Source organism: Heterocephalus glaber, unplaced genomic scaffold (assembly GCF_053883595.1).
Source record: "Heterocephalus glaber isolate CG9 unplaced genomic scaffold, H.glaber_assembly_v1.0 deba00000122, whole genome shotgun sequence".
NCBI classification, from domain to species: domain Eukaryota; kingdom Metazoa; phylum Chordata; class Mammalia; order Rodentia; family Bathyergidae; genus Heterocephalus; species Heterocephalus glaber.
In genome coordinates, this window is record NW_028258138.1 from 21,563,499 (window position 1) to 21,579,409 (window position 15,911).

The window sequence follows — 15,911 nt, forward strand, 5'->3', positions numbered from 1 at the left end:
GACCTAGCAGAAATCCAGAGGATCATCAATACCTACTTCCAGAACCTATATGCCAAAAAGACGGAAAACACAGAAGAAATGGACAGATTCCTAGATACATATGAATTACCAAAGTTGAACAAAGAAGACCTAAAAATTCTAAACGACTCAATATCAATCATTGAAATTGAAAATGTAGTTAAAATTTTATAAACTAAGAAAATCCCAGTTTCTGATGGCTTGACTGCTGAATTCTACAAGACATTTACAGAGGAACTACTGACACTACTGTTTAATCTCTTCAATGAAATTGAAAGGGAAGCAATAGTCCCACATTCATTCTTGGAAGCAAGCATCACCTTGATCCCCAAAGCAGAGAAAGACCCAAGTGAGAAAGAGAACTATAGGCCAATCTCACTAATGAACATAGATGCAAAAATCCTTAATAAGATACTGGCAAACAGAATGCAGAAGATCATCAAGAAGATCATACACCCTGATCAAGTGGGATTCATCCCAGGGATGCAAAGATGCTTCAACATACACAAATCAATCAATGTAATACTGTATATCAATAGAGCCAAGGGCAAAAAGCATATGATAATTTCAATAGATGCAGAAAAAGCATTTGACAAAATCCAACATGCATTTTTGATAAAAACCCTACAAAATTTGGAATTGACAGTCTCTACCTCAACCTAATAAAAGTCATCTATGAAAAACCAACAGCCAATTTCATACTAAATGGTCAAAAACTGAAATCCTTCACACTAAAATCAGGAACAAGACAAGGATGTCCACTATCACCACTCTTATTCAATATAGTTTTGGAAACACTGGCCGTGGCAGTTAGACAAGAGAAAGAAATAAAAGGAATAAAGTTAGGAAATGAAGAAGTGAAATTGTCATTATTTGCAGATAACATGATACTGTATATAGAAGACCCCAAGAACTCCACCAAAAGTCTTCTAGACTTAATAACCAAGTTCAGTAGAGAAGCTGGATACAAGGTCAGCACACAAAAATCAATACCCTTCCTTTACAGGAGCAACAGATTCACTGGGAGAGGAACTGGATCAACAGATTCTCTCATAATAGCATCCAAAAAAATGAAATTTCTAGGAATCAACTTAAAGAAAGAAATTAAAAATCTCTACTCTAAAAACTTTCAGTCTCTGAAAAAAGAGATTGAAGAGGATGTTACAAAATGGAAAGACATATCTGCCTACTGGGAAGGAAGAACCAATATACCGAAAATGGCCATAATTCTAAAACTTCTGTATGGATTCAGTACAATCCCAATTGAAATTCCAACAGCATATACTTCACAGATCTTGAGAAAACAATCCAAAATTTTAGTTGGAATAAGAAGAGGCCTAGAAGAGCTAAAGCAATTATAAGCAACAAACACAAGGTAGGGGGTATCACAAGCCCGAACTTGCAACTATACTACAAAGCTACTATGATAAAAAACAGCATGGTGCTGGCAAAGAAATAGACCCAAAGACCAGTGGAACAGATTAGAAGATGCAGAAACAACTCCAGGCACACTCAGCCACCTCATTGTCAATAAAGGACCCAAACACCCTCACTGGAGGAAAGATAGCCTCTTGAATAATTGGTGCTGGAAAAATTGGGTTTCAACTTGCCAAACATTAAGACTAGACCTATATCTCTCACCATGCCCTAAACTAAAATCAAAGTGGATTAAAGCTCTAAATATTAAAATAGAAACACTGAATTGGCTGGAACAGAGGTTAGGTAGAACTCTTGAAGACATTGCTGTAGGAAAAGATTTTATGAATAACACCTCAGTTGTCCGTGAACTAGCACAATCAACGAGTAAGATCTCTTCTTATTAAAAAGCTTCTGCATAGCAAGAGAAACCACCAACAGTGTGAAGAGACAACCCACAATGTGGGAAAAAATCTTCACCTGCTTTTCCTCAGACAAAGGTATACTATCTTGAATCTATAAAGAAACAAAAAAATCAAACCTCCCAAATTTAAACACCCAGTCCAAAAATGGGCATCTGAAGTGAACAGAAATTTCTCAGAAAAAGAAGTAGAAATAGCAAATAAACATATGAAAAAGTGTTCAACATCACTGGTCATTGGAGAGATGTAAATGAAAACAATGCTGAGATTTCACCTCACTCCAGAAAGAATGGCTGCTATCATGAAAATCAACCAATAACAAATGCTGGCAGGGGTATGGGGAAAAAGGAACCCTGCTCCACTGCTGGTGGGAGTGTAGACTGGTGCAACCACTGTGGAAATCAGTATGGAGATTCCTCAGAGAACTAGGACTGGAAGTCCCAGTTGACCCAGCTATTACCCTGCTGGGTAACTTCCCCAAAGAATTAAAAGAATCACACTACAGCAATATATGCGTACCCATGTTAATAGCAGCACAATTTGTAACAGCTAAAACTTGGAAGCCAACCAAGTGCTCATCAACTGAAGACTGGATAAAGAAAATGTGGGTTTTTTGTTTTGTTTTTTTTTATAAAATGGAGTACTATTCCGCCATAAAAAAATGAGAAATTAGAGACATTTATCACTAAATGGATGCACATTGAGGCGATACTCTTAAGTGAAATAAACAGGACACACGTGTAAATACTGAATAGTTTCTCTAGTGTGAGAAACTGAAAGTGTAAATAAGGACTAAAAGGTATAATAGATAATGTGAAATAGGAAAAAAAGGGTCAAAGGGGAAGGGTAAGTGGGACAGGTAGGGGAAAGGAAAGAAGGGAATGGAATTAATATGAGAAAATTAAAAACTGGAAACAAAGTCTTTGTAAATAGGGACGGATGGAGGGGTTGAAGGGAGGTCAGGGGAATGGGGAAAAAATAAGAACCAAGAGAGATTATGTAAAAGTGCAAATTTCCAATGATGAATGTCATTATATTATATACCTAAAATATACTAATAAAATAGTATTTTTAAATAAATAAATTTATGACATGTATTTGTCACCATAAAATGGGTGTTAAATTGCTATAGAATTTGACAGGGAAATATTAAGCTCATAGGCACAAAGTCTGGAACTAATGGTTTACACTGCAGACTAAATATGACACTTCCAACTATGAACAGTTTTAGTTTCCATTTCACATCATTAAAGCACAGTATCTTGACAGTTGCTGGAGGCATTTGTGTGGCCAAGGACTATCTTGATTAAATACTAATGAATAATTTTTTCCTGGCAACTTACGTCAAAACAGACTGATTTGAAAGGCATACTTCTCTGAAGTGTTTCATTGGATATCATGAATCAAATTCTTACAAATGGATCATCCATTCAGTTATATAATTGTTTCTCTTTTCCACTTTTGTCAACAAAAAATTTAGGATTAAGAAAGGTAATTCAATCAGAGCATTCTACCCCTCAGGCAGGAAACAAATTAAAGATTCTTTTGCATTGTATACACATTTGCAATTATTCATTTTTGGATAAAGACACTAATATAGTATGTTTCAGATATGTTAACAATAGCTGGGTGTGGTGTGCATGCTTGTTTTCCCAGCACTTGGGAGGTTAAGGCAGGAGGATCCCCCCAAGTTTGAGGCAATTCTGCACTACACAGTGAGACTTTGTTTGTCAAAAAAATTATTGATGTTATTAGATGTCTCATAGGAGTCTACTAAATATTTAATTCATTAATGTGCATAAAATGCTTTTTAGAGTTTTCTAGAACTTCTTAAAGATTGAAACCATCCTGGCATTTGTTCAGGAATAGATTTAAAATTATATGATTATATTAGAAAAAAATCAACATATTCTGTACCAACTAGATATAAATGTTCTCAACAAATAAATCCATGCAATTTTCATATGTGTTTGCTCCTGTGGGTATGAACCTGTGCATATCATGTTGAAATACAATCATGTGGTGATGCAGAGTGTAAGTAAAGATTTCACTGCAGTTTAAATTTATGAAAAACAGACTACTTAGGAGACAAAAAGGAGTAAAACATTTATGTTTCAAGTAGATTGTTTCATGGCTATTAGCCTTTTGCTCAGTAATTTGCAGCTATTTTAAGAATTTGTAAATACTGTATAGTTACTATAGTTAACATTTTACAGTATTGAATTGATTGGTCTATAAAAGAGGTGAGAACTTATAAAAGTTCTTCTAAAGAGCATACAATCACAACAATAATAAAGAATTTTTCAATGATGTTTTTTAAAAGCTAGCTCATATTAAAACACAAATTCAAAACCTGTACATGACTTCCAGGTCCAACCCATTGATTTTACAGTTTCAATAAAATAACAACATTCATTTTATCATTAGAATGTTGTTAATTCAATTTTTTTGATTTTGCAATAAGATATTTGCTTTTAGGTAAGGGTAAGAGATTTATACCTAAAACATTTTATCTTTTATCTATGTTAATACAATTATTTAAATATATTAGCAGTAATTTCATCAATAGATGCATAATGCCCTTTATAATCAATAACTGAAGCAACAACACAACCTCATAACTGATATCTAATTGATTGAAAAACTATAAAAATATGTAAAACTATGAGAAGCTGGCATTTTAAATGTAAGTTAGCTTTTTCTATTTTTCTGTCAGTAATTTTTTTCATTCTACACTTTTGTGGCATATAGTTTATTTTTAATACAAAGATTTCAAATACCACAGGATAGAAACTCTAGAGTCAAGTAAAAAAAATACCATAATAAAATGTATTCTTCTTTTTTTGAAAATAAAATAATCATTATAGCATTTATCTTACCTTGGAATTTTTTTTCTAAAAAGGACAAAATGGTATTGCACAAAGCTAAGGTGTTAAAGGCACATCCTCGTTGTAAAAGAAGCTGAGAGAAAGCAGCTTGATAAGAAAAAAGAAGATTCAAAGAGAGATGACAAAAGATAGATGTTGGGAACAAAAGACAAAGAATGGAGGATGTTTCAAGGTGAGCTGAAGAAATTCGAGGGAGTAATCCTATGAAAGGAATCCAGGAGGGCTAGACATGAAAAAGTCATCAATTCGGGCACTCAAGTAGCAAATGACACACTTATTTATCAAGAACAGATTGAGTTGCAGTTCAACGCCTGGTTTGGTACTCGATGGTGAGTATTTAATAGGAAATAAAATGAATACTTTACCATTTTGCTGTAATCCATGGAACAGATTTTAATCAACTGAATGAACAACTGAGTTAAATATTTCATCAATTTTACTCATTACAAAGGAAAACAACTCCTTTGCAAATCCTGACAATACACTTGGCACCATTAGGCAAAGGAAGAATATATAGCTGAGCATGGTGACAGAAGCAGGTAATACTCACATTCTGGGAGGCTGAGGCAAGAGGATGGAAAATTTGAGCTCATCCTGAACAACTTAGCAAGAGTTTGTTTCAATATTTTAAAGTACTGATGATGATGATGATGATGATGATGACAACGACTGGGAATGTAGCCAGTGTGAAGTTTCTAGGTTCAATTTCCAGTACTGCACCACACACTCACACACACACACACACACACACACACACACAATTATTTTTTATAATGCCTCTGAGTTTATTCCATAACCACACAAGTTTATTTTGAGTTTGGGGTAGAAACAGTGGATTAATAATTTAATTGGAGACAAGCTATCATACGTGCTGATATTCCCTTCCATTGTTCTTTGACTCATCTATTAATTTTGAACAGAGCGCGGTATCACAGAATAACTGACTTTATTTTAAAATGAGAAAGACTATTGATCTATAGTTTTATTATTCTTTTGTCAATGCAAATTTATGCCAACATTTCTAAACATTTTATTTGGGACCAGTACTAAATAAACTTTCATTGTCATATTTTTGTCATGTTAAATAGTTTGACCTTTGTAGAAATGTTATCTAACAGTACACAAAAGGAAAAAAATGAGAGTTCCTTTTCGTTCCTGGGTCTTCATCTTTATTTTCCTAATCTTTTTGAACTATGGTCCTCAATTTCTGCTGTGATTGGCACACATTTGAGAAACTCTCTGAACATATTTTTTGCCTGTGCACATAAGTAAAATATATAATATTTTGTACAATTTCCTAAATTCCATAAGTATCTTTTAGTTAATCTTAGAAAGACATGGCCCTAAAAGTAGCCCTGGAACATTCTAATTCATTAATTATTAAGGAAAGAATTGCAAAGAAAAACAAATAGAGAAAAATATACGCTATGCCAAGTGACAATAGTCATTTTTTGCCCAGCAGTTTGTTGATGAGTCCAACAAACACGAATGGGTTATTGTGGGAATAGAGGGAAAGGAGTTATAGGGGCAGCCAAGAAACTGAATAAAAACCAAATTATTGAAATAAACCCTAGAGAATGGAAAGTAACGTCTTAGGTAAGAAAGAATGAAAGGACAGTTTGGCCAGAAAAACTACTAAAGGGAAGGACATTTCTAACAACTTTAAATGTATCGGGATGTGATATATGAAACTCATATTGTAAATGACTACGGAATGAGACTGAACAAAGAAAGTTATTGTCCTTGGCATGGAGTTGAATCTCTTCCAAATGAGCTCTCTGTTGGCAATAAAGATAATGCACTTGGTTTGCTATTGAGCACATCTGCAAGATAACCACTACGGAAAATGTGAGTGTGATCATTTACTTTGTGGAATAAGAGCCCATCACTGGGTTTGACACTGTGATGGCTCTTTGACAATGAAAGGACATAAAATGTGAGGGAATAAATCAGGTGTCAGGTTTTATTGGTGCCCTACCTAATTATCTACAAGTATTATCCATTTGAAATTATGTTAGCAGGTTCAAAATGCAGCGATTGGATAATTTTTTAAATCATCATTTAGCTATTTTAAAATTGTAAATCTGAAAAGGCTAGGAATTTAATCAGAATAATTATTTTTTAAATGCTTCCATTTTGATGTAGTTTATGTTGTCAATTAAAAACTTTTTATGTTCATAATACAAGTTTATTCTCCCACAACTTCCTTCCCATCCTAGGAAATATTTTACTTAGCGTAAATTTTAATAGCAAAATTTTAATGATGCATTCATATTCATAATCATTTATGGTCATTTCAGCATAGGTCACTCACAGCTTCTGTTATTATCAAAACATTAAAGACCCTGCTGGGGCCTACATTGTTATTTGCTTGATACCCTCATAATATTTACCATTGGGAACATCACAGATGGTCCTGTTTTCTTCTAATCCTTTTAATGGAGAATGATTATTTCATAGGTCTTTCGATGATATTCAATCTATAATTAAATAGCTACTGAAAATAGGGAAGCAATACCAATTCATGCCTACAAAGGAAACTGCAATAAATTGGACCCAGACTCTTGAAACTTTAGTCCTTCGGGAAAAGGGTAAATAAATAGAATCATTTAAATAAACATGAAAGCACATTTAAACTTTTCTATTACTTGGGATATTTAGGACAAGAATAATTTTAAAATATACTTGATTGAAACTAATGTAGAAACATTATTTCTATAGTTAACAATCTCAGGGCAAAGGATATCTAATGGCACAGTATTTTTAGAAGTTCAAGTGATGTTATTAAATTTGGCTTCTCTCCATTATTTTTCTCAGTTCTTCTATGTTACCTCATTTTTACACTTAAAAATGCATGTGGCTGCAACATCACTGTCCAGCTTCAAGGGTTAAACCCACAATTAGTATAAAATTTTATCCTGACAATCCCTGTTGAAATTCCAGTGTACTCCTTTCAGTTGGACTGTTTCTCATATCCAGGTCTAATCATAGAGTGGAATGCTTGGTATTGTCAAAACTGACAATTCCGGGCCGGGGATTTAGCTCAGTGGTTTCTCCACCTGCTGCGCAAGCGCAAGGACTGGAGTTCTATCCCCATACCAAAAAAACAAACAAACAAACAAAAAAACACCTGAAAATTCCTTTCCTGGCCAACCCAGTGCATATGTGCCTAAAAGATTAAAATATGAAGAACAGGGTCATTTTGGCTGCATAATAAAAATTACCAGATTAATAAGATAACATTTAAAAATTGTTATGATTGACATCAGTAATGGATAGTTAAAACTAATATCTTTAAAATCATAAACATTTATATATTTATTTTAAATTTAAATATTATGAAGGTCTATATTTGACTTTAAATTTTTGATGCATATCCATGGCGACTCATAGACCATGGTGTCTAAGATTGTATTTCATTCTTAAAATATCCCCACAATTTATACTCTCTGATTTCCATTTTCACTTTTTAAAAAGTAAAAATTTTCTTGATTATCATCAAGAAATCAACAAATAAATTCTGGCAAGGCTGCTGGGAGAAAAAGGAGCCTTCTTCATTGTTACTGAGAGTGTAAACTGATACAACCACTATGGAAATCAGTATGGAGATTCCTCAAAAATTAAGAATAGAAATTCCATTTGATCCACCTATTCTCCTTCTAGGCATCTTCCTAAAAGTGTTAAAGACTTCATACCACAGTGATACAGTGATATACACATACTCATGTGTGAGTAGTGCAATTCATAAGAGCTAAGTTTTGGAAGCAGCCTAAGTGTATATCATCAAACAAACAGATAAAGAAAGTGTGGTGTTTATACCCAACAGAGTCTTCTCTGCCATAAAGAAAGATAAATGAGTCATTTTGTAGGAAAATGGATGTACCTTGAGATCATAATGTTTAGTGAAGTAAATCAGACACACAAGCTTAAATATTGCATGGTTTCTCTTATATAAAAGAAAAACTCAGGGACTATGATTTCTAGAGAAATTCTGAGAAATTCAAGAAGTTCTTTTTTCCTCTTTTTTCCTATTGTCTGTCTTTTATTTTGTACTTTATCATAGTTCCATGAGACTTTTTGTTGTGTTTTATAAGTATTTATCTAGTTGATTGTTCCGATTCAAAGGAATAGTAAAATATTTTCTTGAAAGGGTCCAAATGATGATGGTCCCATTAGGGTCCTAGATTAACCCATCATGGAACCAAGAAGACTCAAGCCGCCTTCTGACATATTTACTGTTTAAGAAAGAACGAGGCCCCAGGCCTGAGGGCTCTGGGTTATTTATATATCAAATGGTGTGGATAAAAAATGCTTTTCAGGAAGATACCTCAGCCTATTTTCCTTTTGACACATACAGAAGACTTTTTGTTTCCTGTCAAGTACAAGATGTCCAGCCACGAATGCAGGAAAAATTCCTGTTATCTTTCATCTTTTAGTCTAGGGATAAACAAGATCCTCTAGAGACAGCTACCACTTAGTATTTACTGTGAAGCAAAGAAGAATCCTTTGTGATTGAGAACACCTAATGTACCTTAAGGATGACATGATGAAATACAAATAATAAAGACCCAGTACTAACATAACATATAAAGTAGCCAATATTCATTTGAATATCACCCATCTCCCATCATACCCAGATCCACAACTTGAATAAGAAAAGATAGTAAATTGATACGAGTACTGAAATGAGTCAGGTTTCAGAAATATCTAATAAGAGTTTTAAAGCATCTATGCAAACTTATATCAAGATCAAATAAAGATTCTCTTGAAACAAATTTTATAAAGGCAACCTCAGCCAAAAAATGAGTTGCAATAAAGAATAAAATTGATATAAAACTGAAAAATAAAATAAATTGTTTAAAAAAAACCTCACTGAGGGCTGGGGATTTAGCTCAGTGGTTCTCATACCTGCCTTGCAAGTGTAAGGTCCCAAGTTTGATCTCTGGTAGCAAAAAACAAAAACAAAAACAAAAAAACCCTCACTGCTTGAAGCTCATAGTACAAAGCACAGGATAAAAAAAGAATAGACTAGAAGATTTAACAGAACAACCTACTCAACAGAAATGGTAAAGAAAAGTAGTATTCAAAAAAGTTCAACAGAACAAGAGACCTGGAGAAAAACAGTAAAAGTTTTCCCATGTGTATTTTCAGAGTGATAAATGGGAGGAAAGAGAGTGTAGCAAAAGAGCATTGGAAGAAAGAATGGCTGAAAACTTTACAAAATTGATAAAATATTCAAACCCACAAAATATACAAACCTACTTATCCAGGAAGATGAACATACACCTGACAAAATTAACTCAAAGAAATTCAGATCAAAGATATTATAATTAAAATTTCAAAAGCCAGAAGAAATAAAGGAACTTAAATGGAAATGAAGTTTCCATGCTTCAAATCATGCAGAAAAATGTTGATATTAGTAGATATTTTTTATCATCTACATATATTGTAATAACCAGGATAAACACTAGAAAACTATAAAAATATATTTACTAAAAAACTATAAAGTAAACTGAGAACATAAAATTCATTTTAAAACAATCTGATTAAAACAGTTTTCTTGATGTGACATGGTACTGTTGCACCCACACCTATTTTAACACGATTTTTTCAAACCAGGGTCTCATTTATGGAGCCCATATAATTCATTGCTGCAAACATATTTTTTCCAAGGGTATAGATCGAAGTCAGACTCAATTAAAGGTTTTGTAATTAATTTTATTGGTACATTTTAGGTATACAATATAATGCCATTCGTTATTGGAAATTTGTACCTTTACATAATCCATCTTGGTTCTTATTTTTTCCCATTCCCCTGCCCTCCCTTCAACCCCTCCACACCTCGCTATCAATTAAAGTTTTTATTAGCTTGTGATTTCCTTCTCTAACATGCACAAAATTCACAGTCAATTATATTGAGATCTACTGCATGTTAGCATCATTTCAAGAGCTTTTAATTGGATGAGGCCAGATTTTATATCAACCAAGTCAGAGTTTCTCGGAGTGAGATTCAGGCAAAACTTGTACAATAGTACTTTAAAATTTTCCTAATGCGTAGCCCAGTTTGACAACCATTTGTCCAAATTGTTAATAGGTAATTTTTGTTATCTAAATTTCCTCTTGTCATTTTCACTATATACCATTTATATTATTGAAATGTAAACTTGTACAGTTGATTTTAAATGGATTCAAAATTTGTGTTTGAATTGCCAGTGACACCTGAAAATCATCTAGAGAACATAGAAGTAAAATTTAAATTGATTATCTGAATCATTATTGTTAATAACAATCCCTATTACCTAAGATATCAAAATAAGAGAACTTATATATCCAGTTATGCAAATATTTTATTGTGTATTTCATCAATTATTCTTATATTATTTTGATTATTCCATACATAAAAGACATTAGATATTTTTAATACTTTCAAAGTAAATGTCTATGCTTTGCATAGGAAATTACAATTTGACAATATCTATAGTTCATAGCACTTATTTTGTAATATTTTGACTAGAGTTATAAGAATATACATTTCATTCTAATAGCTTCATTTAGGCACAAATAAGCAACGAACTGAATTTTTTGTACAAATATAACCAGTTGGTCAAAGATGCATATCTGGAAAGAATGGAAGTAGTCAAGATAATAAATGCAAGCCTCCAAAATTTTTTGTGTGACACCTTCAAACCTTTCCCACTCACCCTCATTTTTTCCTGCCTAGAAAATCACTAATTTTTATTGCACTATATGTTGGTTTGAATATTTCTTTTCTGATATTTAATAAATGGTGTCATAAGACCTTCTCTTTTGTCCCTGGCTTTTTTATTTAGCCAAATAATTTTGAGAACAATCTCTATTGTGTCAATAATTTATTTCTTTTCAATGGTAAGTAGCATAGTGTCTGTTTTAACTTCAAAAAAAGTAATTGTGAGGAAAACATATTTACAGGAATAGATAGGACCTTTTTAATAATAAGAATTATTTAGTGATAAATTTAATAATATTTCATCCAGGGGACATATTAATCCCAAGATATCTGATAATGTGTTTCAAAACAAAAGAAAATAAAAAGTGGAAGAATTGGAAAGAGAAAGACAAATTCACAGATGAAAATCCAAAGATTTACATTACCCTCTAAATAATTGATAGAATGTGAGACAGAAAATCAATAAGGATATGGAATACTTTTAAGTAGTATAAACACAGAAATAATTGACATTTCTAGAAATCTCAATATAACTGCAAAAGAAAACAAATTCTTTAAAAGTTTATGTAGAATACCATTCTAAGATAAATGGAACTCTGGGCCATGAAAAAAGTCTCAATAAATTTAAAACTATTCAAGTCATATAAAGTGTTCTCTGAGCACAATTCACCTATAAATACAAAATTGAAAAATTGAAAGTACTCTATATGATATAAAGTATATAAAGTTCTGTATCACTGGTCATTTGAGAGATGCAGATGAAAACAACACTGAGATTCCACCTCACCCCACAAAGAATGGCTGCCATCAAGAAATCAACCAATAACAAATGCTGGCAGTGCTGTGGGGAAAGAGGAACCCTGCTCCATTGTTGGTGGGAATGCAGACTGGTGCAACCGCTGCGGAAATCAGTATGGAGATACCTCAAAGAACTAGGGCTAGAGGTCCCATTTGACCCAGCTATTCCCTTGCTGGGCATCTTCCCAAAAGAATTAAAAGAATCATACCACAGTGATATATGTGCACCCATGTTTATAGCAGCACAGTTTGTAACACCTAAAGCTTGGAAACAGCCCAAATGCCCATCAACTGGAAACTGGATAAAGAAGATGTGGATTTTTTTTAATGAAATGGAGTACTACTCAGCCATAAAGAACAAGAAACTAGAGACATTTATAGCTGAATGGATGCATATTGAGGCCATACTCGTAAGTGAAATAAATAGGGCACACATGTGTAAATACTGAATAGTTTCTCTAATGTGAGAAACTGAAAGCGTATATAAGGATTAAAATGAATAATTGATAATTTGAAATATGAAGAAAAGGTCCAACGGTGTAGAGGATGTGGGAGCGGAAGGGGAAAGGGAAGAAGGGAAAAGAAAAATTATGAGAAAAGAAAAAAATGGAAACAAAGTCTATGTAAATAGAGAAGGGTGGAGGGGTGAAGGCCACACAGGGAATGGGGAAAAAATAAGAACCAAGATCCATCATGTACAGGTACAAGCACCCAATGATAAATGTAAATGTATTGTATACCTAAAATGTACCAATAAAACCATTTAAGCAAAAAAAAAAAAAAAGATAAAGTTCGGAATATTTAGTAAAATGAGTAATTTGGAATCCCCTTTAAACAGTTTTTATAAATTTGTGCTTTAATCAGTGATCTTTGTAAAATTTCTTTTCAATAAGAAGTAACAGAATGAAGTCTTTCAACAAGTATTCATTTATATTTTTAGAAATTATGGAATTTTAAAATTTAATATAAATGAATTATGTTCTGTAAATTTCAAGAAAATTTTAGCTGAAGAATGAAACCTTGAAAGCTCCATAGTACTTTGAGGTGAAGACAAGATAGCTGGTTATCCAAAGTGATTATTTGAGCTTAGTGAACTTTTCCCTAAATATTAATTAAAAATATAGTAGATATAAAATATGTTTTGTAAAATTTTTTCTTATTTTCTTAGACAATATGTATTTCATTTCTGTTACTTTAATGGACAATAAGACATTTAAAAATTATGTAGATTTAAAACTATGTCTTTTTACAGGATTTAAAATATATAGAAAGATCATAACTAAAAATTATACATGTCTATTTATCATTCATTTCTCTATCATTTGTTTATCTATAAAATGTTTCTGTTCCTTTGTAGAGCCCTAATACTGACTTTGGTACTGAGAGTGGTCCTAATGCAGTAAAATTTTTAATGATGAGATCTCTGAATTGGTTCTGTGTTCCTAGAATTGGCATTTCAATATGATTATCTTTAACAATAATAATATCTCTATTTCCAGTAGTAGAGGAAATACTGATAACACATGTTGTAAGTTATTTACAGAGTTATGAACAATGTCTATAACTGAATACTTTTAATCAACCACATATGTGAAACAAAGAATAGGAGACTGTAAGATGGCTTCAAACATTTTTGTAGAGCTAGTAAATATAACAACTTGTTTAGTTTTTTTTCTAACTATGCTGAACAAAGTGGGAGAAGGAAAATATGTGCTTAGACATTGGAATCCACAGCTCAAATGCCATATAAATAATCAAGGAGATTCTTTGTGTACCTTTAGGAAAAGTCCAATGTTGCTGAAAATTAAACTCAGAAACACCTTGCGACTTGTTGAATTAGAAATCAAATTGAAATCTCAATTGATTACTGCTGAAGTAAGAATTACTATAGCACATTTTTCCCCATTACCTTCACCCCCAAGATACATCATGTACAGGTACAAGCACCCAATGATAAATGTAAATGTATTGTATACCTAAAATGTACCAATAAAAGAATTGAAGCAAAAAAAAAAAAAAAGAATTACTGTAGCACAGAATGCCAAATGGAAGCCATTAAGACCAGCTTTGCCTTGGAAAATAATAAATAAAAAAACAATACCACATTCTTGGAGGGATGCTGAGATTAGTGCCACCATCAAGAATCTGAAGGGTATAGGGTCAGTGATTCTCACATTGCCATTGAATTCATGTCCTTTGCCCCTACAGAAGACATCTGGAATTTGGATAATTACAGGAGATCATAATAATCCGGAGCAGTTGCAGGTTTCAATTACTGCTGCTAAACAAAATATTCCACTGCTTGAGCAAATTATTTACCCTTGATATCTTTATGTAGCTATCAATCTGGCAAATTATCATTGTCAATAATGCCCACAAGAGCAGTTTGGTTTCAGCTGGCACAGGAAGCAATATGGATCCATTGTCTTTCCTCAGAAATATATAAATTCTCACATCATAATTTATAAACGCATTTCATAATTTTGTCTTCAGGGATACTGACTGTCTTTCCATAAGACATCATGCTGGTTCATTACATATATGATATTATATTGACTGCCCTAATGAGCAAGAAACTCCAACCACCATAGACTTATTGGCAAGGCATTTACATGTTAGGGTATGAGAAATAAGCCTTACTAAAATTCAGGAGCTTTTGACCTAAGTGGATTATAATGGGATCCAGTGCTGTGGGGCATATTAAGATATGCCATGTAAAATGAAAAACAAATTGTACTGGACTTTTACAGTGCCTAATAGTAGTGGTTATATCTATCTATCTATCTATCTATCTATGGGCAAAAATATGAAGATTATTTTTGGTATGAATATGCAACAAAATCTCAGCAGAGAAGGATTTTAATAATCAACTGATTAGTGTGACTAATTCTGTGGATTTCAGTCCGCCTTTAACCTCAACTACTCCTACCATCAACTAATGGGCTCACGAAAAAGAGCCAGGGTGGGAGGCAAAGAGGTAGTACATAGGCTAAGAAACATTGACTTCCACTCACCAAAGCCGATATGTATTTGGCTAAAAGAGAGTAATCAATCTGCCAAATTCAGAGACCAGCACTGAGTTCTGACATGACACTATCCCTAGAAAGATTAGCCAGCTATCTTGTACTATGTTGATCATATTAGATATTTCCATCATAGAAGGAGCATGTTCTTACTTGAGTAAATTTTTACACTTTATAGATTTGGTTTCCTTACACATAATGTTTCTGTTGAAACTACCATCCTAAGAAATTATAGAATGCTTTATTCAATATAATAGAGTTAAACAAAGTATTGTTTCTGACCAAGTGAGCCTATGTTCACGGTATTTACTGGTATGACAATGTTTCCTGAAACTGACTGAATTGTACAACTGGCTTTCCTGAGTCTCCAGATTTATGAGACTTCAAAGAATTCATAATTGCATGAGCCAAGAAGACATACAAAGTTTAAAGGAAATGAGTTATTGAATAAAATATATCTGTATAGATATTTGCACATAAATTATGTATATATGTATCCTCTATATATGAAAGATATATGTATCCTCCCCTCTATAAATAAATGTATGTATATCCTCTCCTCTCTAAAAACATATGTATATATATATGAAGATATTTATATATCCCCTATTTTGTTTCCTCTAGAGAATCTTTTTAGTAC